Here is a 27,707-nt window from a genome sequence, read left to right as displayed (position 1 = left end):
AACCAGAAAAATAGCTCTTTCATTTACACTTAAGTAGAATAGACAATATTTACAAACTACTTAACTAATTGAATGTGATTAATAGAAAAATGAAGGTACGTTGGGATTTCAAGATTCATAGATTGCATTCCCCTTTGCCAATACACCCAGGAATATAAATATTCATATAATTATTAATGATTTGTTGAAGTGCTCTGAGTAAATAACTCCTCAATAACCTGCTAACATAAAAATAAACTTTGTTCTTGCTTAGTATCAAGATTGTGCCTCATTTACCAAGATTGTGTGTTAGGTAAATTGCACATGAAACAGATTCAATTTCATAAGTTGCTCTTACTGATGATAAAGAAAACATTTGTTTAAAATAAATGCATTTTTAGTGAGCTGAAGTTCCAGCCGAGGTGACAATCATGTGATTTAAGACTGATTTAAGTCCATCACTACCTTTTGGATATAACCTTTGAGATTCTTCTGAACCCCTCTTGATAAATTAGTGAATCCAACTATATTGTCATTGCATCTACATGTGCAGGTTGGATACTTGGATCCACTGGGCTGCTGCAAATTACACGGAAGAAAAATTCTGCCCTGAGCACCCTTGTGTTCCTACCTAGATGGACCACAATCATGAGCTGGGACGGTAATGCTCCTTTAATAGATGCCACCAGTGTATGATCTGTTCAAAACCACAGAGGAGCACAGGATGGCTACTGCTATCCTACTTCCTCAGCATGATTGCTTATCAGTCCACATCTTGAGATGATTCACTGATTGCAGAATGCTGACCCACTCGTGCTGCAACCTAATTTCTCTGGAAGGTGAAAATAATTTTTTTCTAAGAAAAATTAAACGAAAACATTGGGCTGAATTTTAAGGGAACAATGTGAATGGGTATGGAGGCGTGAGGGGACAGAAAATCGGGACTGGACACGTCGGACAGGAAGTGACATCCTATCCGGATTTTGTCCGTGGTGGCGAACATGGAGGGCAGAGGTCGCACAGCGACGCAGCGGGCAGGTAATTAAGTTAATTAAATGGCCAATTGAAAGTGATTTTATGTGTCAGGTGTAATTTAATTAATGGCGCATGTGTCTCATGGAGTTTCAGAGTCTCGCCTCCTTAAAGGAAGTGACATCGAGGCAGCAGATCATGCCTGCTTGGAAGGGAAGGCTATCAAAAAGGCAAGCATCGAGGGCCTGGAAGGGCCACAAAGGGAGGGCTGAGCTTAGTGTGTCAGGAGTGAGGGGAAGTTTGGCTGCACTGCAGGGGGGTGAATTCAAGAGGGCAATGGGCAAGTGACACCTGGACAAGGGTCACAACTGTGGGCATCAAGAGGGGGACACTGACAGAAGACTGCCTTTAAGGGAGAGGCCATTTATCCTGGGCCTCATTCACTCAGGCTTTGGGAATCCCATTGAAGAGGAAGTACATCGGAGTGGGAGCAGGTGGCCAAGCACCTTCAGCGGCACTGCAACAGACTATAAGCTGACAGGAGGGACCTCAGCGGCCTCCGGACATGGCAGAAGGGTGAAGAGGAGAGAGCAAAGGGAGGTGACCGGCGCAGAATGAAGTACTGTCCAGAAAGTATGTACAGATTGAGGCTCAACTATCTGCAAATGTCCACGAAGCAGTGCCAGCGAAGACTATGGCTCTCCAGGGATGCCATCACTGACCTGTGTGCAATGATGCATTATGAGCTGTGTCCCAGGGGACTGGGTTGCAATCCAATGCCAGTGGCCCTGAAAGTCAACGAGGCGCTGAACTTCTATGCCACCAGACCATTCCAGGGATCCATAGGGAACATTTGTGGAATCACGCAGTTGGCAGCACATCAGTGCATCGAGGAGGTCACCAATACCATGTTCAGGAGGGCCGGAGATCATGTGTACTTCCGCGTGGATCCCAACTCACAAGCAGAGAGGGTCATTGGTTTCGGGGCCATCGCTGGATCTTCCCAGGTGCAGGGGGTCATTGACTGCACGCATGTGGCCATCAAGGCTCTGGAACACCAGTCAGTGGCCTTCATCAATAAGAAGGACTTCCACTCTGTCAATGTACAACTGGTGTGCGACCACCGTAAATGGATCCTGCAGATTTGCGCATGCTTCCTACATTTTGAGGCAGTCCCAGGTTCCTGAACTTTCCTGCTCTCCCTCCAGTATTCAAGGATGAATCCTTGGAGATGAGGGCTACCCAATGAGGACATGGCTGCTTACACCTGTGAAGAACCCACGTGTGGATGCAGAGGAGAGGTGCAACACCTGCCACAGGACAACGCCAGCTACCATTCAGCAGGCATTTGGTGTGCTGAAGATGAGATTCGGATGCCTAGACTGGTCTGCAGAGCCCTTCAGTATGCCCCAGCGAGGGTTTCCTATATAGTTGTGGTTTGCTGTGCTAAAACTTGCCCTGCAGAGGGAGCAGGTGATGAGCAACGAAGAAAGTAAGGAGTGGGCTTCCTTCTCAGATGATGAGGATGTGGAGTGGGAAGATGACAAGCAAGACCAGATGGAGAACCCCAGGGACAACATGACATTGGACATGAGAGACACGCAAGGGAGGCTCACGATGCCCTTATACATTAGTATTTCATTTGATTCTGTATGACCCTTGCACCTTATCCAATAAAGACCTTCCTTTATGCAGCCATCTTTCACCATTCCTTCCTTAATGAGTCATGGGACTGGATTTTGTGCTGGAGGTGGGGCTGCCGGCATCAGGCCGAAATGGTGGCTGGGACCTGCCTCTGCCTTTTCATGGCCACCCCGCACCACCCCCCACCTCCCCCTGCCGCCCCCCCCCCCCCCCACCCCCCGGAGCAATCCTCTGGTCTTTTTAAATCAAAGAATCAGGAGCTGGAATACCCATCCATTTAAAGATGGGGATCTTGCCTCCACGAGCTGCTGGCCAATCAGAGACCCGGCAGCTCAGCAGTACCATCCGCGCCACCAGGAGTGTTGGCCACGGCTGGTACTGCAGAGGCCTCAGACCCAGGCCCAATGCTGGAACCCCGGACAAGAGGTAGGTGAGGCAGGATCGCTGGGGCCAGTCTGGAAGTCCCCGGTGAGGCGGTGGTCTTACAGTCCAGGGGAAGGGGGATCCTGGGGGTGAATTGGTTCCCGGTGGGTGTCCTCTGTGGGCCAAAAATTGTCCATGGAGAGGGGACCCACCCCCAAGCCCACAGGGAGAGCACCTAGTGTCGCAAGGTGCCTTCCGTGCATGGTGGAGACCCCCCCACCCCCCCAGCAGTGGCAGGAAGAGGTGCTTAATTGGCTGTTAATAGGCCACTTAAGAAACTCTATTGGCCCCTGGGCGGGAAGGCCGTTGTCAGCCCATCCCACCCCGGGAAGATAACTTGGTAACGGGGAGGCAATGGGCCCTCTGCCCCGCTGCCCTCTCGCCACCTTTCGCGATACTCTGTACCCCACTGCCTCTGATCCCACCTCATGGGACCACACAAAATCCAGCCCATTGTCTTATTGAACATTTGCGCACAGCTGATCTGGTGAGACTCTGGAGTTGAGCCCTTGCAGCATCAGCGTTTGCCTCCAGCTTCTTACTAGAGGCTGGGATGCAGTGAAGGGTCCAGTCCTTGATGGAGGAAAAGGGACGGAGTCCATGCCTAGCAGTAAAGATTTATTTACAGTCATAATGGAGGCAGACGGTGTAATGAGAGACAAATGCTTACCCGTGAAAACCCAGTGATTCTACATGCATTTCTTAATTCGCTAACATGAACTCCTGCGCAGTGCTGCCCCTGCGCTGTCAGCTGAGGTGGAGGCTGCCTACTGACATTGGTGCCCGGTGGTTACGGATGACCTTGGCAGCCATCCTCAGGATGCCTTGGGCCTGGAGAGCCCCAGCATCCTGCGCAGAAGCAGTGCTGCCCTCTTTTGGCCAGGATGCTGGATGAACTGACAACACTGGCAGAGGGGCAGAGGAGCTGCTGCCCACACCAGGATCACCCTGAGAGGAGCCCCCAGCTGCGGATGCATACACTCCTCCTCCCTATCAAGACAGACTGCTGCCTCCCTGCTGGCCTGAGAGGATTGAGGACCCTGACGGTGACTTGCGGTCCCTGTCCTCCACTTGCCTTGCCACTGCTGCCTTGCGCCCATGGTTAGGGTGAGGGTATGAGGTCTGCCTGAATGTCCGGCAGACACTGTTCACGGCTCATTGGTCTTAGTTGGCTGGGCGCCACTGAATCGTGTGCGCCTGGCCGCTTCATTTCCCGATGTGCCTTGCGCCCGACTCCGCACCCTACAGCGGGACAGCATTTAAACCATAAAATTCAGCCAATGTGTAAAAAGATTAGACCTGTGATATGCTCTGGTCTCTATGTGACATGCAGAAAATGAAACAAGGAAAATCCATTTTTGTTTGCACCAGGATTATAAATGTTAAGAAATTGTATGCAGCATGACACAGGAAGTTATTCCTAGATTAAAGTTTGTAGTGTCTTCAGAATTTCAGTTTGGATTTACCCTTCATTCTTCTGCACTTAACTGTTTCTCTGAAACTTTTACACCCCACAAGTAATGTAAATCCAACGGTTTCCATTATCAGTTCAAGCAAATGGATTATAAAATTTTAGTGGAACTCTATTTTAGAAACCAGTTTTGGAATGGTGCACAAGGAGTATTTATGGTTTTATGTAGATGAGGTGATATACTATTATTGATCAGGTACCAGGTAGGCGTTTCCTCTATCAGGTTCCATAGCCAGGCTTCCTATAAGAAGAACTAAATTGGGGACCAGGGGGAGGCAATCCATGCATTTAACATCACAAATGGGCTAAATATAGAGCAGTTAGGAAGAAGGGAAATGCAAAAGAGAAAACATGAAATTGAAGTGATTTGGCACAAGAACTTTTAGGGACAGGAAAAGGACATGGGTGCAACAAGCTTATTCTCTTATTGGGGTAAACCTGACTTACCTCGTCATGAAACACCTCAATCTAAGAATGCCCAAGTTTTTGACTATTTAGCTGTGTACCATGGAGCCTTGCAGGTCATCTATAAAATTTAGATCTGTTTAGGACATATTCACCAATGAGGCATTAGTTCCCTTACCAAACTATAAGGGCTGAAACATGTAAACCACAAACCAGGAAATCAAAAAATAAGCACAAATGTAGCTAACTTCTTTGGTTTTTCAAGTTACATTGCCAAAGCAACGGGTGGAATGTTATGCTCTCCCCCCCGCCCCCCCTGCGGGTTTGGAGGTGGGAGAGCATAAAATCCAGTGGGATAGTGGCAGGAGGGGGACCCTGCCACCATCCTGCCTCCACCAAAATTTAGTCCGGGGCGGGAAGGCCTGTGAATGGCCTTCTAACCACTGCCAATTTAGGCCCTTAACTGGGTAATTAACCCCCAATTAAGGGCCTCTTCCCGCTCAGGCCATAATTACCCATATGGCGGGCGGCCCTGTCGCTGCACGGGGAAGCATGACATGAAAAAATGTGCAGGCTGCTTCCTGGCTCCCGGGCAGTTGTGGGGGTGTGGTCCCTTGTTCAAAGGCACTTAGTGCCTGAATAAGGGACACAGCATCGGGAAAGGGGGGGGGGGGTGCCACTGAGGGCCACCCCCTGTTCTTGCTGCCGATACCCTCCCCCGCGACTCCACCCTGCAAGGCCCCTCCCGCCCTGACCTACCTTAAGCCTTGTTCCAGCGCCGCTCCTTGGTGTCTGGTCATTGCAGCTACAGCAGCAGCCACTGCCTCTGCGGTGGCGCTGCAGCTGCTGGCCTCTGATTGGCCGGCAGCTCTGCAAGGCTGGGACTTGCGGCGACGGGGTCCTAAATCCTATGGAAGGCCTGTCATTTTTCAGTTAGGTGCCTAATTGGCACTAAAATTGGCAAGCCTTCCATAGAAGAGGCAACGCGGGGTTTCGGTGTAGGTTTCGCCCGCGTCAAGACTGCCGCCAGCATAAAATTCCCTCCAATTTCTTGTGGCAATGAGCCCATCCAATGGCCTGCTATTGTTCACTCTGCTCAATCCCTTATCCTATTGGAAATATATCTACCTGTCTCTTCTGCTTCAATAGCCTTTCCCATTCATTTTTTCCCTCAATTCTACTACATTGTGGGTGGAAAAAGTACTCCCGACTTCTCTTCTTACTCTTTTAATTGTAACCCAAGTTCCCCGTTATTTAAACACTTCCCCAGTAAGCAATTTGCTTGGCTGAATGTTGGCATTTTTCTTTGTAATTTTACTTCAATTAGATCACCTCAAAGTCTCCTGCTTACTAAGACTTGAGCCCTATATTCACTGCATAAGTTATTTCAGTGTGTATGTGCTCATCCACTTCCATATTTAGGTTTAGTTGTCGAACTTGTTTTGCTGCTATGTCCCTAGTGTATACTGGGACTTGGAAACACAACATGCAAATCCACAATAACAGTCGGAGCTCATATGAGTTTGGAAAGGATAATAATAGGGTGTAGTGGCCCAGTGTTGTGCCGTTTGCTTCTCACTACTAATTCTAAACTTGTATACAATTGATCAACTGACCGACTGCCTCTCTGACATCAAGTACTAGATGAATTATTACTTATGTTGGCTTTACATTGGTAAAACTCAAGCCTTCCTTTTTTGCTCCTGCCAGTAACAACAGTCCCTTGACCTCCACTCTATCATAGGAACATAAGAATTAGGAGCAGGAGTAGACCACTTGGCCCCTCGAGCCTGCTCCGCCATTCAACAGGAGAATGGTTGATCTGATTGTAACCTCAACTCCACATTCCTGCCGACCCCCAATAACCTTTGACTGCCTTGCTTATCAAGAATCTATCTACCTCTGCCTTAAAAATATTCAAAGGCTCTGCTTCCACCGCCTTTTGAGGAAGAGAATTCCAAAGACTCACGACCCTCTGACAGAAAAAAGTTCTCCTCATCTCTGCCTTAAATGGGCGACTCCTCTAGTTCTAGATTCTCCCACAAGGGGAAACATTCTTTCCACATCCATCCTGTCAAGACCCCTCGGGATCTTATATATTTCAATCAAGTTGCCTTTTACTCTTCTAAATTCCAGTGGATACAAGCCTAGCCTGTCCAGCCTTTCCTCATAAGACAACCCGCCCATTCCAGGTATTAGTCCAGTAAACCTTCTCTGAACTGCTTCCAATGCATTTCCATATTTCCTTAAATAATACTGTACACAGTACTCCAGATGTGGTCTCACCAATGCCCTGTATAACTGTAGCATAACCTCCTGACTTTTGTATTCAATTCGTCTCGCAATAAATGATAACATTCTATTAACTTTCCTAATTACTTGCTGTATCTGCATACTCACCTTTTGCAATTCATTCACTAGGACAACCAGATTCCTCTGCATCTCAGATCTCTCACAATTTAGATAATATGTTTTTTTATTCTTCCTGCCAAAATGGACAATTTCACATTTTCCCACATTATACTCCATTTGCCAGATCTTTGCCCACTCACTTAACCTATCTATATCCCTTTGTAGTCTGCTTATGTCCTCTTACTATCCTACCTATCTTTGTGTCATCAGCAAATTTAGCAGCCATACCTTTGGTTCCTTCATCCTAGTCATTTATGTTGTTACGGCCAGGTGAGGATGGGGTTTCAGGCTCCCCTCTTGCCCCTTCCTCTTATTTGACCTCAACAGTGTTTATTCCTTTTAAACAGTGGTTGTGCTTACCACCTCCGTGAGTGTTTTACCTTTTTCCTTTACAGTGACAGTGAAAGAACCAATCAGAAAGGTTTTCTTCAGTTTAAACAAGAAAGAGATAAGTTTATTATACTTAACACTCTAACCCGATTTAAAAATACTAAAAATACGCTACACATTCATGCACACATTCTGACGAGAATCACACACACACAAATAAATTATAGGAGGAAAAATAGATTTGGTGGTTGAATTAAAGTCCAGAATAAAAGGAACTTAAATACAGTCTGTCAAGTGGATGATCCAGTAGTCTTCGGCTGAAGCTGTATTCTTGAAGTTCTTGGTTGGTCAAAGTATATTTTGGCTGGCTGGCTTTGCTCAGGGTTTTCCTGAAGGCAGAATCTGTAGTTGGCTCTCTTCCCCTGGTTGCTGGCTGTAGCGGTCTGTAGGCTTGGAGGATCCCTCCAGTCACAGATGGTTTTCAAACTTGATGTTTTCTGGTGAGAGAGAGAGAAAGAGACAGAGAAAGGGAAGCATGCAGCTTTCTGCTGCTGCACACTCAGTTACTGCTTGTCTTCTGTCTGTCTAACAAAACTTCTAGTTTCTTCAGAATTGGACAGTCACATGGTTCTCTCAATTCCCCTTTGTTTTTAATGAAGTTTTCTGGAACCTTCTAATGAAATTCAAGGTTCTACATGCCTAAGGATGCCAATTCACACTGGGAGGGGGTTGGCTCTTCCAAAGTTAATGTGTGAGGATGGCCTTGACTGTCATGCTAATGAAGTCATTTCAGATAATTCAATCACTTAGAGCAAGCCATTGTCCTGTCTGGGCTTCTTGTTCGACTTTTTGTCTCCAGTTCAATCTCCTGTTATTTCAAATGTAAATTGCTGTGGCCTTCTTGGCTCCTGGTTTTTTTTTTTAAGTTAACTTGTAGGATTTTTCCCGTTAAAAATCTAAGGTAAGTTTCCAACCAATGAAATTAATATTTCTCATTTGACAGATAGGGTTTTCTTGACAATATAAATTGTAAAAAGTTGAGGCCCCAGCACTGATCCCTGTAGCACACCGCTCATTACATCTTGCCAACCAGAAAATGACACATTTGTGCCTACTGTCTGTTTCCTATTAGCTAGCCAATCTTCTATCATTGCCAATATGTTACCCTCTACACCATGAGCTTTTCTTTTCCACAATAACCGTCGATGTGGCACCTTATCAAATGCCTTCTGGAAATTTAAGTACAGTATCTGCAGCAGTTCCTCTTTATCCACAGCACATGTTACTTCTTCAAAGAACTCCAGTACATTGGTTAAACATGATTTCCTTTTCACAAAACCATGTTGACTCAGCCTGATTACCTTGAACTTTTCTAAGTGCCCTGCTATGATAATAATAGCATTAATAATAGCTTCTAACATTTTCCCTAAGACAGATGTTAAGCTAACTGGCCTGTAGTTTCCTGCTTTCTGTCTCCCTCCCTTTTTGAATAAAAGAGTTACATTCACTATTTACCAATCTAATGAAACCTTCTCCAAATCTAAGAAAAGTTTGGAACATTAAAACCAACACATCAACTATCTCACTAGCCACTTCTTTTAAGACCCTAGAATGAAGTCCATTGGACCAGGGAACTTGTCAGCCCGCAGCTCCAACAATTTGCTCAGTACCACATCAATGGTGATTGTAATTTTTGTGAGTTCGTCCCTCCCTTCCATTTCCTGATTAACAGCTATTTCTGGGATGTTACTTGTATCCTCTATAGTGAATACTGATGCAAAATACCTGTTCAATTCATCTGCCATCTCCTTATTATCCATTATTAATTCCCCAGACTCATTTTCTATAGGACAACACTCACTTTGTTAACTCTTTTCTTTTTCAAATATCCAAAGAAACTCTTACTATCTATTTTTATATTTGTAGCGAGCTTTCTCTCAAAATCTAATTTTTGCCTCATTATTAATCTTTTAGTCATTCTTTGCTGCTTTTTATATACTTTCCAATCCTTTGACCTGCCACCCATCTTTACGTAATTATCTGCTTTTTCTTTAAGTTTGATACTATCTTTAACTTTTTTAGTTAACCACGGATGGTGGGTCCTCCCCTTGGAATTTTTCATTCTCTTTGGAATATATCTATTCTGTGTATTCTGAAATATTCCCTTAAATGTCGCCCACTGCATTTCTATTGACCTATCCCTTAACCTAATTTGCCAATTCACTTTAGCTAGCTCTGCTTTCATGCCCCCTTATTTAAATTTAAAATACCAGTCTTAGACCCACTCTTCTCTCCCTCAAGCTCAGTGTAAAATTCAATCATATTATGATCGCTGCTGCCTCGGGGCGCGTTCACTATGAGGTCGTTAATCAATCCAATCTTGTTACACAATACCAGGTCTGCACTCTGGTTGGTTCCAGAACATGCTGTTCTAAGAAACTATCCAAAAACATTCTTTGAACTCCTCACCTTTGCCCATTTAATTTTTCCAATCTATATGTAGATTAAAATTCCCCATGTTTATCGCCGTACCTTTCTGAAAGCTGCCATTATGTCTTCCTTTATACCTGGTCCTACTGTGCGGTTAGTTCGGTGACCTGCAAAACACTCCCACAAGTGACTTTTGCCATTATCATTTCTCAACTCTACCCAAACTGCTTCTCCATCCTGGTTTCCTGAACTTAGGTCACCCTATCTATTGTGCCAATACCATCATTGATTAAGAGAGCCATCCCTCCACCTTTTCCTGGCTTCCTGTTCTTCCTAAATTTCATGTACCTTTCAATATTCAGGTCCCAATCTATGTCACCCTGCAGCCATGTCTCTGTAATGGCTATCAGATCGTACTTATTTATTTCTATTTGTGCTATCAGTTCATCTGTTTTGTTTGGAATGCTACGTGCATTCAGATACAGAACTTTTAGTTTTGTCCTTTAATTAATTTTGTAATCTGCAGCCTTATCTGCTGATTTACTCTTAGATTTGTACTCTCTGTCCCTTTGTGTCACAGTCTGTTTATCATTTCCTATATTAATACCTTTCTCTCTTGCCTTGTCTCTACTCTTTGATTTACTACATCTTCCAAAATTTGATCCCTTGCCCCCACTATTTAGTTTAAAAGCCTCTCTACTACCCTAGTTATGTGGCTCGCTAGAACACTGGTCCCAGCACGGTTCTGGTGTAGACCATCCCAGTGGTATAACCCCCACTTTCCCCAGTACTGGTGCCAGTGCCCCACAAACCGGAACCCACTTTTACAACGCCAATTTTTCAGCCACGCATTCATTTCTATAATCGTATTTGCCCTATGCCAATTTGCACATGGCTCAGGTAATAATCCAGAGATTATTACCTTTGAGGTCATGTTTTTTAATTTAGTGCCTAGCCCCCCATACTGCCTATGCAGAACCTCTTTCCTAGTCCTATCCATGTCATTGGTACCTACGTGGACCACGACCACTGGATTCTTCCACTCCAGTGCAAGTTCCTCTCCAACCCTGAGCAGATGTCCCGAACCCTGGCACCAGGCAGGCAACACAGCCTTCTGGACTCTCGCTCTCAGTTGCAGAGAACAGTGTCTGTCCCCCTGACTATACTGTCCCTACTACCACTACATTCCTTTTAACTCCCCCCTCCACTTGAATGACTTCCTGTGCAATGGTGCCATGTTCAATCTGCTCATCCACACTACAGCCCTCGCCCTTGTCCATACAAGCTGCAAGAACCTCAAACTTGTTGCTCAATTGCAAGGGCTGAGGTTGCTCCACTTCCACCTTCATGATCCCCTTACCTGCCGAACTCGCTGTCCCTGACCACTGAGCAAATCAGATGACCCTATTCTAAAGGTTGCGATTGCCTTCTGGAACAAAGTGTCCAGGTAACTTTCCTCCTTCCTGATGTATCACAATGTTTGCAACTCGGCTGCCAGCTCATCTACTCTGAGCTGAAGCTCCTCAAACTATATACACTTGCTACAGACATGGTTGCCATGGTTTGCCGTGGCATCCAGGAGCTCCCAAATACTGCAGCCATGACACATCACCTGTCCTGCTATTTTTATTGTGTTAATTAAATTAAATTTATTTTCCTTAATTAATTTATAATTCCCCTCTTCACCAAGCTCCCTCACTCACCAAACTCCCTTGTTCACACTCTGTGCACTCAAGTAGCACTCAGTGCAGACCTGTAGTTACATTCTCAGGCTTACTGAGATGAGCAATTCAGCATTCCATTCTAACCTGAATTGAGCTTTGGAACTTTGGAGTATTGCACACTTTCTCCATGTATACAGCAAATTGATTTCAAAATACCATCCTTGTCTTCAAATCTATCCATGGCTTCCATCTGCCTTAGGGGCCATTTCCAGATATATATAGCTGCATGCATCTTCTACTCCTTTGATATGGTATTATTGCTTGTTCCCTGCTCCACCATCAATTGCTACCCCTTGGCCTAAAATTTTGCCCCCAAGCCTCTTTGCCTTGCTTCCTCCCTCCATGCAATCAAAGCCCTAAATAAATACCTTACTCTTTGACCATCTCTTCAGTCTTCCTCCACTATTTTTTTTGCCTTTCTCCGTTCTGTCTTTTTATCTTGTTAAGTACACCAAGATATTGGCCAGGATTTTATGCTGGCGACGGGGTATCAAGGTACAGAAAAAGCGATGCCGAGAAGCCCACGTCGCCTCTTTTGTGTGAGGCCCACTGAATCTAGTGCCAATCAGGGACCTAAGTGGATAGTGGCAGGCCTTCCACGGGATCAAGGGTCCCGGCAATGGCAGTCCCGCCCTGAGAGAGCTGCCGGGCAATCTGAGGCCAGCAGTTCTTCCACTGAGCAGTGCCACCATGGAGGCAGATAATTCTGCCAGAAGAGAACCTGCCCGAGGCTCAAGATCAGCTTTGGGCCCAGGCCACAAGTAGGTCAGGGTGGGAGGGGTCTTGCAGGTTGGGGGTCACGAGGGAGGGTAGTGTAGGGGGGCTCGCTAGCAAGATCGGGAGTGGCTCTCAGTGGGCCCCCTCTTCCCAATGCCAGATCCCTCGTTCAGGCACTAAGTGCCTTTTAATGAGACTAATTGCGATGGTGGCTGGATGAGGCTCTTAAATGGGCATTAATTGCCCAGTTAAGGGCCTCAATTAGCGATGGGGTGGGAAAGCAGTTCACAGGCTTGCCCGCCCTGGATTTAATTTTGGGAGACGTGGGAAGATGGCAGGGTCCCCCCCTGCCCCACCACCACCATCCCACCTGATTTTATGCTCTCCCTGCCTCCAAACCGGCCGCGGGGAGAGCATAAAATTCCCTCATTGTCTTTTAGATGGAAAGCCTCGATAAATATAGCTGTTGTTAAATGACCACAGACTGTTCTGTTTGCCCTTCCACTCAAAAGGTATTGGCATTATTTCTTGAAAACTGCTTACATTTCAGCAGTCACTGACAATAGTTTTTAAGGTGCTCATTTTGAACTGTCTGGTTAAATAGAACCTGGATGATCAGTGAAAGAATGGGAGGAAGGCAAAAGCTGAAAAGAAGGAATTGTTGGGATCATTCTTGCCCTGCAGAAGGATACCCTCCTTCAGTCAATCATATGTTAGACTCTAATACAATCACAAAAAAATAAGAGTCCATTGTTGATTTGACCTCCTGGTGGCTTGGCGTCATTGGCTGCCTATTGACTGACAATTAATAAAGTGAGCCAAAGATACAGATTATGTTTATTCTCATTATAGAAAGCACTTTGATGACTAGCTCAATGATATATGCATTTTCCTAAGAAGGAGAAAAAAAAGAAAGACTTGCATTTATATAATGTCTTTCATGACCACTGGATGTCTCAAAATGCTTTACAGCCAAGGAAGGGAAGGCTTGCTGTCAGTCTATTGAGAATCAGCATTGATGCCATCCATAAGAAGGATTAACTGTCTTGGTCCTTAGATGAAGTTAGTGACGATACAAAATCAATCCTTAACCAAATTTAGAAGTCCAGTCTATGAAGTACTATTATACACGCTTGAATTGACACATTTAAATTTATATAATCTTAATGCCGATTTACATTGAATTTGAGGGACGGCTGATGCTCTCAGTGATCTGATGCAATTAATGCATGTATATATATATGTGGAGGAAAGACCCAGAAATATCCAAACAATATCTTCCCCTAAAAAAGGTGCAAACGTTTTGCAAGAATTGGCAGGAGAGGAAGAGCTTAAATCAAGGTCACTTTGACTTTGAGCCAGCAATTATTTTCTGTGATGGTGATGCTCTATATTTTAAGCAGTTTGCAGTCGATGATGTGCTGCTGCCACCAGTTTCCTTTGAAGGTGACTTCAAGAACATTAAATACTGTTTGTGTCATTTTCTTGTGCACATTAATGGAAAGAGAGGTTGTGCATGTTGAATTTTGCTAATGTTGTGTAGATTGAGTCTTATACACTATTCAAAGCATTTTGAACAAATATTTGTGTTTCCTGTGCATTTTAGTTATCAAGCAAAAACTATTTTTCCCGTAATATTTATTCACAGCTTTTCTCAGAGTGTAAGGAAGGGATATCTTCCCCTTGCTTTATTAATGTCTTATTTTGTTAATTTTCCTTTATTTGGAATGTTCTTCTTTCGCGTTTAGCAGAGTTTTGTTTTAACATTATAGCAGAGAGCTGTGAAGGCAGTGGCTCCTATCAACATTGATTTACTTTCAAACAATGGCGACAAAAGTCGACGGACCACAATCCTGGCAGATGCATGCCTGGTATGTTCTTAGCGCTCACGCTGCTAGAGTTTGTGGTGTCATTGGGGTGTCATCTCATTTACAGGGGGCCAGTGGGCACCCAAACCACTAAAGCTACATCACCATTACCCACCTGCCCCAGGAAGCTGCAAAGATTGGCAATGTGGGTGAGCGGGGGCGGGGGGCAGAGTAGGTGGAGTGGAAATAGAGCAGGTTGGTGTTTGTGGTGAGGAACCCTCATCAGAGCACTGCTGGTACCCTTCGTGTTGCCCAGTTTTATTCTTCTCCCAGGCTGCTGGGACATTGTGAGTGCATGAATGTGCGTGTCTTTCTCCTTGTTCCTTTGTTTCCTGCTCAGCTTCCCTCTCTTCAAGCTAGCCTGTCTCTGAAGTAAAACTAAGCACTTTAAAATACTTATCTAAAATCTGGGAAAAAAAACAAGTTGTTCAATAATTACTGTTATAGCCTAAGGAAAAACCAGTTTTGAGTTGTACAAATTACCTAAGAGAATATACCAAGCTGGAAGATTTTCCATGGCGCACAAACTCAGACTGTGATAAACTGTGATTACTACAAACATGTCTTAACTGTGCGTAGTTGTTCAGCTAAAGGAAAAAATAGCAGCTGAAAAGCTTTGGAAAAATATTTTGGCTGATTCAGTTGGTACAATTCAGACACACTACTGAGTCAGCGGCGCTTGAGATGGCTTGGCCATGTGAGCCGCATGGAAGATGGCAGGATCCCCAAAGACACATTGTACAGCGAGCTCGCCACTGGTATCAGACCCACCGGCCGTCCATGTCTCCGTTATAAAGACGTCTGCAAACGCGACATGAAATCGTGTGACATTGATCACAAGTCGTGGGAGTCAGTTGCCAGCATTCGCCAGAGCTGGCGGGCAGCCATAAAGACAGGGCTAAATTGTGGCGAGTCGAAGAGACTTAGTAGTTGGCAGGAAAAAAGACAGAGGCGCAAGGGGAGAGCCAACTGTGCAACAGCCCCAACAAACAAATTTCTCTGCAGCACCTGTGGAAGAGCCTGTCACTCCAGAATTGGCCTTTATAGCCACTCCAGGCGCTGCTTCACAAACCACTGACCACCTCCAGGCGCGTATCCATTGTCTCTCGAGATAAGGAGGCCCAAAAGAAGAAAGAAAGAAAAAGAAAAAGAACTACAAACATGTCTTAACTGTGCGTAGTTGTTCAGCTAAAGGAAAAAATAGCAGCTGAAAAGCTTTGGAAAAATATTTTGGCTGATTCAGTTGGTACAATTCAGACTTTTTTTTATCAATACCCTTTGTCAGAATTCTGATTATTTCCCCTCCCCCCTCTTTTAAAAACCAATCAACAAAATGTGATGCCTGACGTGTAATGGATGGGAGAGCACATAAACACACTGGCATTATAAAAATAGGAAAATATATATACAGGTATCAGCGCATCAGAAATGATCATATACGTCCCTATTTAAAAGTTAATCTTGATGGTAAAACAGTTATTATAAATTAAGATACAATATAAAATGTATGCTGAAAATAAATTTACATTTGGGTTTTAAAAGCTTCTGACTGGCATTGGGTCCATTCCACAGCTGAGCTACCTTGTAACTCACACTGGTAACATTCTTAACATCTTTAATGCGCTGGTTTGGTTTCCAACACTTTTTCTACAATTAGTTTGGAATTACTTTAGCTTTTTGAGAATCGATTTGTCCCAGTGCTGAAGGAACTTCACACTATATCCAAGCCAATTTTTAGAACCGTTGACAGAATGGAATTAATGAGATTGGTGCGTAAATTTTGCAAGACCACTCACTACCAGCAGGTCCTTACATACAGCGCATATAGGATTATAGCAGTGTTACAGTCTCTATGAGGTCCTGCTGACAATATGGAGTATTCCAATATTTAGCCTATTGTCACAGGAATACAGAACATGACACAGATTTGCAGATTTTGCCCTTCAACAGACTAGCTTAGATTGCGATTTTTTTATATGCTAGTGTAACACTTTGGCATTGCCTCTGGTAAATTAACAACAACTTGCATTTATATAGCAACTTTAACATAGTAAAATGTCTTAAGACACTTTACAGCAGCATAGTGAGACAAGAATTGACACTGAACCAAAGAAGAAGACATTATGCTTGGTAAAAGAGGTGTGTTTTAAGCAGTGTTATGATCAGGTGAGGAGTTGTCGAAAGGCTCTTTTCTTGTCCCTCTCCTTGTCCCTCTCCTTGTTTGACTGCAACAGGGCTTATTCCTTTTAAACAGTGGATGTGCTTACCAATTCAGTGAGTGTTTAACCCTTTATGTGCTATGAGCATAAAAGAACCAATCAGACAGGTTTTCTTGAATTTAAACATGAAAGAGGTTAGTTTATTGTACTTAAAATCAAAACCCAATATAAGTAAAATAATAAACTACACTCCAACTTTCACACACACGTACACACAATACATGAGAATCACACACACACACACAAAATAGATTACAGGGTGATGAAGAATAGTTCGGTGGGAGTAGAGTCCAGAGCAAATAAAAATAATATACAGTCTATGGGGTCTGGTAATTCAGTTGTCTTCCAACTGAAGTCGTGATCCTGAATTTTCTGGCTGGCATAAGTACATTTGCAACTGGTTCACCTGGTTCAAGGTTTTCTTGGAGACAGTGATGTAAATGGTTTTTTCCCTGGGATCTCTGTAGCAATGATAGACCTGAATAGGGTTCGAAACTTGCAGTGTTACCTGGAGAGAGAGAGAGCCCCACTGGGCTCCTGCACTGATTAGGTCTCAAAGCTTGGCTGCGATGTGTAACAGAAACTCCAGGTTTTCACACAGACTGAGGAAACTGTCACATGGTTCTCTCAGTGTATTCTTTTTTTAACTTTAATGAGATCCAAGTCTAAGAATCCCAATCTCTCTCAGGTCTTATTTCATATTTACCCCCTTGAGGTTTGTCTCCACTAGTGTGAATGCTCCAAGATGGCTTTGAGTCTCTTGCTAATGAAAGTGATATGCAATAGTTCATTCAACTGTTCAAGCCATTGTTCTGGATGCAAGCTATTTAGACAGGTGTCTCCAGTTTGATACCTTGGAATGTGAGGTATTTCAATGAAAATCATGGTGGCCATCTGAGCTGCCAGTTTTTTAAAAGTTAAATGCAGGATTCCAGCTTTCCTTTTCCAAAGTTTGATGTAGGTTTCCAACCGATGAATTAAAATCATCATTCAGCATCGCACGTTTTCATGACAAGAACCTTAAAAGAGGAGAGGTGAGGCGTGTTGCGGAGGAAATCCAGAGCTTAGGACATAGATGTCTGAAGAATGGCTGCCAGTGCCCAGGTTAAGTTAGAGGGTATGCTGATTTTGTAAGGAAATTACATCATGTAATGCACAATGCATTATTCCTCAATTTTGAAGGAGGGTGCTGGTGCTTGCTACTGCAGCAGTGAGTGAATCAGGCTGCAAACATTGGACTCAACCAACTCCTCTTTACTTAGAGAATTGACTAGGAATGTTTTTACTCTGCTGATAATGGGCTGAATTTAGTGTGGCTGTTTGGATCGGGAATGCAGGCCTGGGGGGGTGGTGGGGGGGGGGGGCGGAGAATTGAATCAGAAGCGTCCGCTTGTAAATCCAGTGACATATTGCCAGTTCTGGATTTAGTCAGAGGCAGGAAAGCAGCAAGGTGGCATTGCCGCCCCGACGCAATGGGAATGTAATTAAAATTGTAGAACACTTTTAATACATTAGCATCTACTTCATCGCAGTTCAATTGGTGGGGGTGGGGGTGCGGGGAGAGGTCCTTATGATTAAGTGGATGATGGCAGTCCAAACGTGCCTTCGGATTCCCAGCTATTAAAAGCTGACGGGACAGAGGCAAGACCTCAGTGCTATGACGGTGAGGCAGCCGTGACCAGCATTGCATGGGAGGAGAGGGTCAGCGGAGGCCATTGTCGGCCTGCAGTGCTGTGTGCTCTGCAGGGGGTGTTGGACTGTCATGTGCTCTGCAAGTGGGGGGTGGGGGGGGGGGGGGTCGGGGTCTCTGGTGCTCTGCAAGGGGGCCAGAGTTTTGTGTGCACTACAAGGGGGGCTTGGGGTCTTAGCTGCTGTGCGAGATGGGGACGGGGCGGTTGGGGTCTTGGGTGGGAATGCCGGCTGAGCAGGGTCTCAGGTGGTCTGTAAGGGAGGTGCTTGGGTTTGGGTGGCTATATTGGGTGTTCAGACTGTTGGGGCAGATGCTTGGTTGCCCATACTGCTGGATGAACGGGTCAGATATCAGCAAGGCTGAGCACTGAAAGCCATCAAAGATTCTGCCAGGAGAAGTAGCAAAAGCTCAGATGCCAAGGTAGGGTCATCTCTGCATCGACAGTGCTCTGCAGGCCCATTGGTCACCTGGCATGGGTCTCATACACCTATCTTTTTGGACCCCCATGGCGTGATGAAGTGTCTCCAATGGAGGGACAGCCAAGAGGCAGCTGCGCCTGCCTGTGAAGCTTCAAGATGAGAACAGCAGCAGCTGGCCATGCCAAGAAGAGCCCACTTGCACCTGAGTGTGTACCGGACTCCAGCTACCTCCAAACGTCCAAGCGGCATTGTCAGCGAAGACCACAGCTCTCCAGGGAGACAATCACTGACTTATGTGTCCTGCTGCGATGGCTTATGACCTATGGGATTTGGGGTCACCTTATGCTAGTGGCCTTGAAGATCACAGTAGCACTTAGCTTTTATGCGTCTGGATCATTCCAAGGATCCACTGAGGACATAGAACATAGAACATTACAGCGCAGTACAGGTCCTTCAGCCCTCGATGTTGCGCCGACCTGTGAAACCATCTGACCTACACTATTCCATTTTCATCCATATGTCTATCCAATGACCACTTAAATGCCCTTAAAGTTGGCGAGTCCACTACTGTTGCAGGCAGGGCGTTCCACGCCCCTACTACTCTCTGAGTAAAGAAACTACCTCTGACATCTGTCCTACATCTATCACCCTTCAACTTAAAGCTATGTCCCCTTGTGTTTGCCATCACCATCCGAGGAAAAAGGCTCTCACGTGTGGGATCTCCCAGGCAGCAGCCCACCGCTGCATCAAGGAGGTGACCAGTGCCCTGTTCAAGAGGGCCAGTGACTATGTGCACTACTGGACTGACTTTGACTGTCAGGCTGACAGGCATTGGATTCGGGGCCATCACTGGATTCCCCAGGTGCAAGGTGTAATGGATTGCACACATGTGGCCATAAAGGCTCCAACGGACCAGGCAGCCACCTTCATCAACAGGAAGGGCTTCCACTCAATTAACATTCAACTGCAACCACTAAAAGTGTTTCCTGCACGTGTGTGCCTACATACTTCAACAGACCCAGGTGCCACAGCTTTTCAGGTCCCTTGCTCGCCTTCAGGGATGGATTCTCGGGGACAAAGGCCACCCAGTGAAGACTTGATTACTGACGCCTGTGAGGAACCCTCACGATTCAGCGGAGGAGAGGTACAACACTTGCCACGGCTCCACCTAAATGACCATTGAGCAGGCTGTTGGACTGCTGAAAATGAGATTCTGCTGCCCAGATCAATCTGGTAGAGCTCTGCAGTATGACCCAGCGACGGTTTTGCGTATCGTTGTGGTCTGCTGTGCGCAATCTAGCACTGCAGAGGGGAGCAGCCTTGCATGACAATTACGTGACTGGGCGACACTCCTCCACTGACGAGGAGGACGCAGAGGAGGGAGATGGGCAAGAAGCACTGGATGTTGAAGCCCTTGCACCGGAGGCCAGGCAGATTGAGCAACAGGCCAAGGAGAGAAGAGACAGTCTCATATTTACTCACTTCCAGCCACCCTGAAGGCCTCTCAGAGTTATAACATAAAGACTAGTCTCAATGCATATGCAGTTTGTTGCTTCCTTTCTATTTGTTTTCCGTGCCTAGTGTCCAGCTGAACCACACGCTATGGCCCATGGGAGACCCTATTTAAATGAGGGCTGTGCCTACATTATCATTCCACTAAGGGGAAAGGGTGAAGTCATTAGCTCACAATTAATGCATGATAGAATTAATCACTTTTACACAATGAAGGTTAATTGCTTGAACAAAAGAACTTTATATGATGCAGCACATGTCAAATTTCAAACACCTGTGAACCCTCAAGTGTCAATATGTGGCTTTCTTTAAATGCTTACGAATGCTACTGTGAGATGTGACCCCTGTGCTAACAGCCGGGCTGGAGGCAGGCTGCCTCTTGGCCTGTGATGACTTTGGCAGCTATCCAGTTAAAACCTCCCTGTACATGGATGACGTCCCCGTTTTCTGCTCAGACCCGCTGTCCATGCGCAGACTGTTGAGCATATGGTTATGGTTCGGAAGGGCCGGGGCATGCACCAAAACCTGGGAGGAGCGAGTAGCCAAGGTACAACACAAGTTGAGCTTGTGGGGGCAGCGATCTCTCTCCATTGTGGGTAAGAACCTGGTCATCAGGTGCGAGGCGCTCACGTTGTTGCTGTACGTGGCGCAGGTCTGGCCCATACCCCACTCCTGCGCTGTGGCGGTCACCCGAGCCGTTTGCCGCTTCATCTGGGGATCCAAAATGGGCTGGGTCCAGAGGGACACGATGTTCAAACCTCTGGATAAGGGCGGAAAAAACGTACCCAACGTCGCCCTCATTCTGATGACCACCTTTGTGTGCGGCTGCATCAAGCTGTGTGTAGACCTCCAGTACGCAAACTCCAAGTGTCACTACGTGTGCTGAGGTTCTATCTGTCCCCGATGTTACGAAGGATAGGCCTGGTCACATTGCCGCGGAACGCTCCATGCAGTTGGACCGTGCCGTACCACCTATCCTTCGTGGAGCAGTTTCTGCGGGAAAACACCTTTGACCACCGGTCCACCAGGCAGCAGTCTGCACGGAATGTCCTCAAGGCCCATCGGGAAAAGGAAACGGTGGATCCTGTCGGATGGTTCCCCGAGCAGACCGCCAAAGTCATTTGGCGGAATGCCTCATCATCAGAACTTTTAAACAAGCACCAAGATGTAGCTTGGCTGGTGGTGAGAAGAGCCCTCCCCGTCAGATCCTTCCTGCATGCCTGAAGTCTCACCTCCTCCGCACAATGCCCCCTTGGTGGCTGTGGTGGGGAAGAGACGGTCGCCCACCTCCTCCTGGAATGTGTCTTTGCAAAGCAGGTGTGGAAAGAGATTTTTGTGGTTTTTGTCGAGGTCCATCCCAAGCAGCCCGGTAACACAGGAGTCTGTGCTCTATGGGCTGTTCCCAGGGACGCACACCGAGACAAACATCAACTGCTGCTGGAGGACTATCAATTCGGTGAAAGATGTCCTTTGGTCTGCCCGAAACTTGCTGGTCTTCCAGCGCAAAGAGTTGTCCACGACCGAATATTGCAGACTAGCACATTCCAAGGTCCAGGAATACGTGCTGAGGGACGCACTAAAGCTTGGGGCAGCCGCAGCAAAGGCTCATTGGGGGAAGACCACTGTGTACGGTCCCCCCACCAAGCTGAACTGAGGGGCTGGATCCATGGGAAACCCCTCGAACTGTATCAGGAAAATTTTGTCTCCTGTAAAATGTAAAAATGTATCTGGCACGACAAATGTGAAATGGAAGGGTTGTGAGGCAACTCATGATTGTATTGAAGCAAACGGACCTCCTTTGCACTGTTTGTAATTTTTGACTTGGTGCTGTTTGAAACTGTTTGCTAATGTATTTTTTACAGAATTTTATGAATAAAGTATATTTTGGAAATAAAAAAAAAATCCTCTGGCTGCCTGAGGCCTAGAGGGCCCCGGCTGTCTGAGGGTTTCCTGCACTGGTGTAGGACTCTGTTCAGGCATCGTGGCTGCTGGAGCTGGGCTCACTGGCAGAGGGACTGAGGAGCTGGTATCCACACTCAGAGTGCCCTGAGGGGAGCATCAGGTGTGGAGGTCAGCCTCCCCTCCTCCTTTTCAAGGCTGACTTGAACCTCCCTGTTCATCAGAGAAGGACGAGGAGCTGGAGAAGATTCCGGCACCACCTCCTCCTCTCAACTTGCCACTGCTGTGTTGAGCTCATGGCCAAGGCAATGGTGTGCGGGTCTGCATGCATCTGTGGGATCTGGCTCTCCATGATGGTCGGCAACCTCTTGATGGAGGAAGCCATACACACACATGCCTGAGATATGGCAGCACTCATGGCATGGATGGACTCCTCCATCGTCTGCTCATGGCAGCGCATGACCTGTGACATCTCCGCCATATGTTGCCTTACCTCCCTCTGCAATTCCAGCATGCGCTGTGCTGTTTACACCAGAGTCTCATCATCAGCCTGTGGCTCAGCATGGGCCTGGCCACCCAGAGTCAGAGGCCTTGGTTGTCTCAGCCTCAGCCAGCTGCTCGGGTGCATGTGCAGTGCTCTCACCAGCTTGTGACCCTGATTCTACAGCCACAGATGTGAACTGTATGTCAATGGAAGCCAATCCTCACTCTCTTGCGCAGAGACTCCAGTCTCTCCATCTGATATGGAGCGACTGCCCTAGATCCCTGCCAATTCCAATGCCTCTTTCTCTGCTGTGGAGAGAGGCCAAAGACCTGGGATGCCTCTGCCAGTCCAGGCTGTCTCCCACCTGTTAGGGACCCTTTTGTCCTGGAACTCCCTTCCTAACAGCACTGTGGGTGTACCTACCCCACATGGACTGCCGCAGTTCAAGAAGGCAGCTCACAACCACCTTCTCAAGGGCAATTAGGGATGGGCAATAAATGTTGGCCTGGCCAGCGACGTCCACATCCCATGAATGAATTTTTTAAAAGTGGAAAAAGGGAGATCGTCTTACTTCACAGAGAGATCAACATGACAGTTCTGCTAGTGTCAGCTCCTTGTCCCCCACTGGGGTATCACATTTCGCTCATACTCCCGTCCACTCTCAGTGGAGTTAATGGAGGTGAGCTGTGAAAGAAGGTAGCCTGTGGCTCAGATGCAGCCATGCATTTGTCAGGATGAGGGGATGCCTAACCCCCTCTGCCAACGCAGTTGTAGTGCCTCCTTTCCCATGTCCCGCTTCCTCCTCTGTAGCCACTCAATCACTAAAAGGAGAGCACTCACCTTGGCAGAATGCAGGAGATCATCGTCCTTCTTGTGGCTCTGCACCCAATTCCAGAGGGCGAGCTCACGGCTGCCCACCTCCTCAGCGATCTCCATCCAGGCTTGCCTGGTCAGGTGGGAGGACCTCTTTTTGCCATCACTGGGGGAGAACCTCCCACTTTTCCCTTGCAGCCTGGAGGAGAATCTGGAGGAAGGCATTGTTAAACCATGGGGCCACCCTGTGTCTTGCCTCTGCCATCCTGCAGGGTCTGTCTCTGAGGGATGGGGCTTCCAGGAGTCAACCCAAAACCAATCTCAATTGTGAAGAGCTAGCAGCAAATGAGTCCAAGGCAACAATGCAAGCAGGGCTGGCAGGGCTTTAAATATGGCACCAACAACTGCTCCTGAGTCATCTGATGCTGTGCTCAGCATCTCGCATCTCGCCACCCCCCCCCCCCCCCACCAACCCACCACATGATTGGCCGGGCTCCACACCTACATTATGCAAGGTGGTCATCCACCGTGTCATTGCAGTGGGCTGTCCACCCACATGACTTGCTGGAATGGTGTCTACTTCCGGGGATGCCGCCAGCACCTGCAATGGGCTCACTAAATTTAGTCCACTAAGGCAGAGCTTACATGGCAAGGCACTCTAGTGTATTTATGCTGCTGTACTACACTGTTTGCCTAGATGTGAGGGAGTGTTTGAGTGAATAAAGATTTAAAAAAGGGTGTCAGTACTCTGAGCTTGGTGGAGGTCTCTGATCTCAACTCATTTACTACAGTCTGTATCACCTTCAAATTCAGAAACTCTGGGACCCTTTATAAAGGGTGAAAAGTCTTAAATTAGGTAGACCCCCCTCTGGTTTGCATGTGCTGTTACCCATAATATACAGCCTCCACCAGCACGAATTGAGAAATGGAGTGTATGCTGGAACGAAAAATGTGAGGAAAGATGTGTATCGGCCAAGTGCCCAGTCTACCTGTATAAATCCCTGGACAATTAGCCAACCAGTGCCTTGTGTTGGCAACATGTAGGATGCTTGCAGCTTGTCATATTTAATAACACAAATACAGAATGACAAGAAAAGCATGGGCATGCCAGGACATTTAGAAAGTAGGTGAATGGTTGTTGGAGTGCTCTACATTCTCCATGTGTGATGTGCCAACAAACTTGAAGTGAAGTGCAGTTAGCATGCATTGTAAGCTAAGATTGTGCAATTAGGTGAAGTATTAGCACCTTGCAGAAATCAGTAAAGTTCTGTGCTTGTTCCCAAGACTGATACACAAATGAGACAGCATATTCAATCTTACATTGACTTCCATTGAGGCTGATCAATGGAGGAAGTTCCTCCACTCCAACAAGGAGTATCTTTCTCCAAAGTATTTCCAAAACTGCACTCAGGAAATTTGCAAAGGTGCTATCTTGTGGCATTGCTTAAACCATTTCTTCCTCTGAGTAATAGGACATCTTTAAGGATGACCAGCAGCCCTTTAAGAACCGCTGGCTCCATATAACTCACCTCATGACACTCTTCTGCTCCCATCAGGTACATTGCATGGGAGCACAATAAGTGAGTTGACCTTACATTATAGTGCAAGTTCATCGAACAGTTCTTCAAGCATATGCAACAGTCAAAGAATAGTCATACCGTCACAGCCGTACTGTGATGCATTTTCTGCCCTTATATTAATTTGTTTGTACACAAGTAATAATGAACGATTATAAGCTAGTTTACAGACATAAAAACATCCAACACAAAGCAAAATACTCAGCTTTGGATTTTTAGCCTAGTTGCACGTATGTATATAGAGTTGATGTCTGAATTTTTTCAATTTCTTTTTTTATTTATCCTTCTACGAATTTCAAATAATGAGGACCCATGTGATACAGAGGCTCATAAACACAACTACAGCTTTCCATATGGTTCCCTGTCCAGTCTGTTAAAGTACCTCAGGACCAAAGCAGGGTTGGAGGGGTACAGTCGTCCGAAGAATTAAATAAATGCCTTGCAATTGACAGTCCGCTGCTCTTACCACAGCTTACTGGTACTACCTCCTGGATCTTCCTTCACATTAAACTTTGAATAGTGTCAAACAGACTGATTCATCATCAGCTCAAAAGGATTAGAGTTGCAGCATATATGAGAATAATTTGTCATAATCATCATGAAAGAATATCTTGCACCATGGTTTCCATTGCTCAGTGACATCATCAATGATGCAACTGAAGAGACCAGCAGGTAATACAAATCAGTTTTATTCAAAGTTTTAATTAAAATTAAGACAAATTAGAAACCCAGATTCATTGCTCTACTGCAGCAGAAACTTTAGCGATGCCCAGCATGATTTCTATTAAACTGAGTTTTCAGAACGGACCAGTTCTGATCAATCCAGAATTTAATAGGGGTAATTTTATCTTTGGCGGACAATGCAAAATGGGCTATATCAAATTGGCTGCCATTATACTTCTTGCCCAAATTTCCCTTTTATTCATTTCAAATATGGGCACGCAGCTGAAGGCATGTTCAGTCAAGGCCAGTGTTTCACATCAGTTTGAATGACATGTGTTGCTGCCTCTATCCTTTTTACTCCTGATTCTTCAGATCTTAGATCACTCTTGGGGGTGAGCCCATCTTCCTGTATCTTCAAGACTGTCAATCCTCGCCTTAGAGCATCACCCTTTCAGACCATGTTTTAGGTTTAAGCCATTAAATAATTGTATTGAAAGCGAAAATATACCAAATCAGTAAGGCCATAAAATATATTTAAGTATTCGCATTAGTAATCCTTCTCCCAAACTCCTGGAGTGAAAAAAGCAATAAATGGATTGCACTTTTAAGCCAACCTTTTGTCAAAAAAGCCTTTGAAATACTCTTCTTGAATTTCTTACCATTATGGGAGCCTATATTAATATAAATGATTCCTTGCAAATGTCAAACCCATTTTCTCTCCCTCAGGAATTTCAAAGTGTTTCAATTTGTTCTCTCAACTATTCCTAAGCTGACTCAATTGAAACAGAATTGCTCATTTCATATCCCAAAAATGAGCAATCAGGTCATCCTGGAATACATCCGACCTCTCAAATTTAGTTATATGCAAAATGTACCAATCACACAGCATTGTTTAAGTTTAATGCCATTTGCTGCTGAAATGGGCATGATCCCAGCACAGCTTGCATATTTTCAGGCAAATTGCAGGCAGCAACACATGTCATTCAAACTGATGTGAAACATTGGCCTTTACTGAACATACCTTCAGCCGTGTGCCCATGTTTGAAGTGAATAAAAGGGAAATTTGGGCAAGAAGTATAATGGCAACCAATTTGATATAGCCCATTTTGCATTGTCCCTCAAAGTTAAAATGATCCCTATTCAATTCTGGATTGACCAGAACTGGTCCATTCTGAAAACTCAGCTTAATAGAAATTATACTGGGCATCACTAAAGTTTCTGCTGCAGTATAGCAATGAATCTGGGTTTCTAATGTGTCTTAATTTTAATTAAAACTTTGAATAGAACTGATTTGTATTACCTGCTGGTCTCGTCAGTTGCATCATTGATGATGTCACTGAGCAATGAAAACCATGGTGCAAGATATTTTTCCAAGGCAACAGGTTTCCTGTTTGTCACCTTTTTGAAATCTGTATACATAGTTGTGTCCAATGGATAAAAGGAAGTCATGAAAAAGGGCTTTTTTTTTCAGAATAGTAAGGCTGCAAACATCGGCATAATATATTGTTGATGTAAAATTGAAGTTTGTCTCTTTTTGATGCATGTCATTTGAAGTCTAAAATGAAACTGTACCGGAGAATGCTCACTGCAAGGGTGAAAAGGGTGCATGAATGTGTATTTGTGTTTTTGAGGGGGAATGGGAGGGAACAACAGTCACGATCTTCACGGGGGCGGCCAATTAAGATGCTGCTTCTGGGTGCCCTGTCCAGTTAAGGATGGTGGGATGAGCAGGGAAGGGGGAGGCCCAATAGGAGGGCGTGCAGTGAAGTCCAGTAGGCAGCCCCACCAGGAGAGGTGAGTGCTGCTGGAGAAGAGGGAGACCTATGGGGCACTTCAAAATGAAGGCGCTCTTGAACACCTCCTCCTTCAGCTGAAATAAAAGAAGGCACAGTCCTGTGAGATGCCTCAGGGTGGAGGGATAACCCCTCTGGAAGTATGCCTGCGGTCTTTCCTAGACCCCTGTGAGCCTTGTGGCCCCCTGATGCAGCCATTTAATGCAGCCTGTGGTGGCCCGCTGACCTCCCACTTCCATATCTTTCCAATGTGTAGCTCATGT

At 45.8% G+C, this 27,707-nt stretch overlaps 1 protein-coding gene across 1 annotated transcript in view; it reads left to right on the top strand.

The window, feature by feature from the left end:
* The window catches only part of galnt17 (polypeptide N-acetylgalactosaminyltransferase 17), a 388,163-nt gene that overhangs the window by 59,261 nt on the left and 301,195 nt on the right, over positions 1–27,707 (top strand). The window lies entirely within an intron of this gene.

This window comes from Heterodontus francisci, chromosome 30 (genome assembly GCF_036365525.1).
Source record: "Heterodontus francisci isolate sHetFra1 chromosome 30, sHetFra1.hap1, whole genome shotgun sequence".
In the NCBI taxonomy this organism is placed as follows: Eukaryota; Metazoa; Chordata; class Chondrichthyes; order Heterodontiformes; family Heterodontidae; genus Heterodontus; species Heterodontus francisci.
Note: the sequence above shows the minus strand (reverse complement) of the source record. Positions and strands in the feature narration are given on the sequence as shown.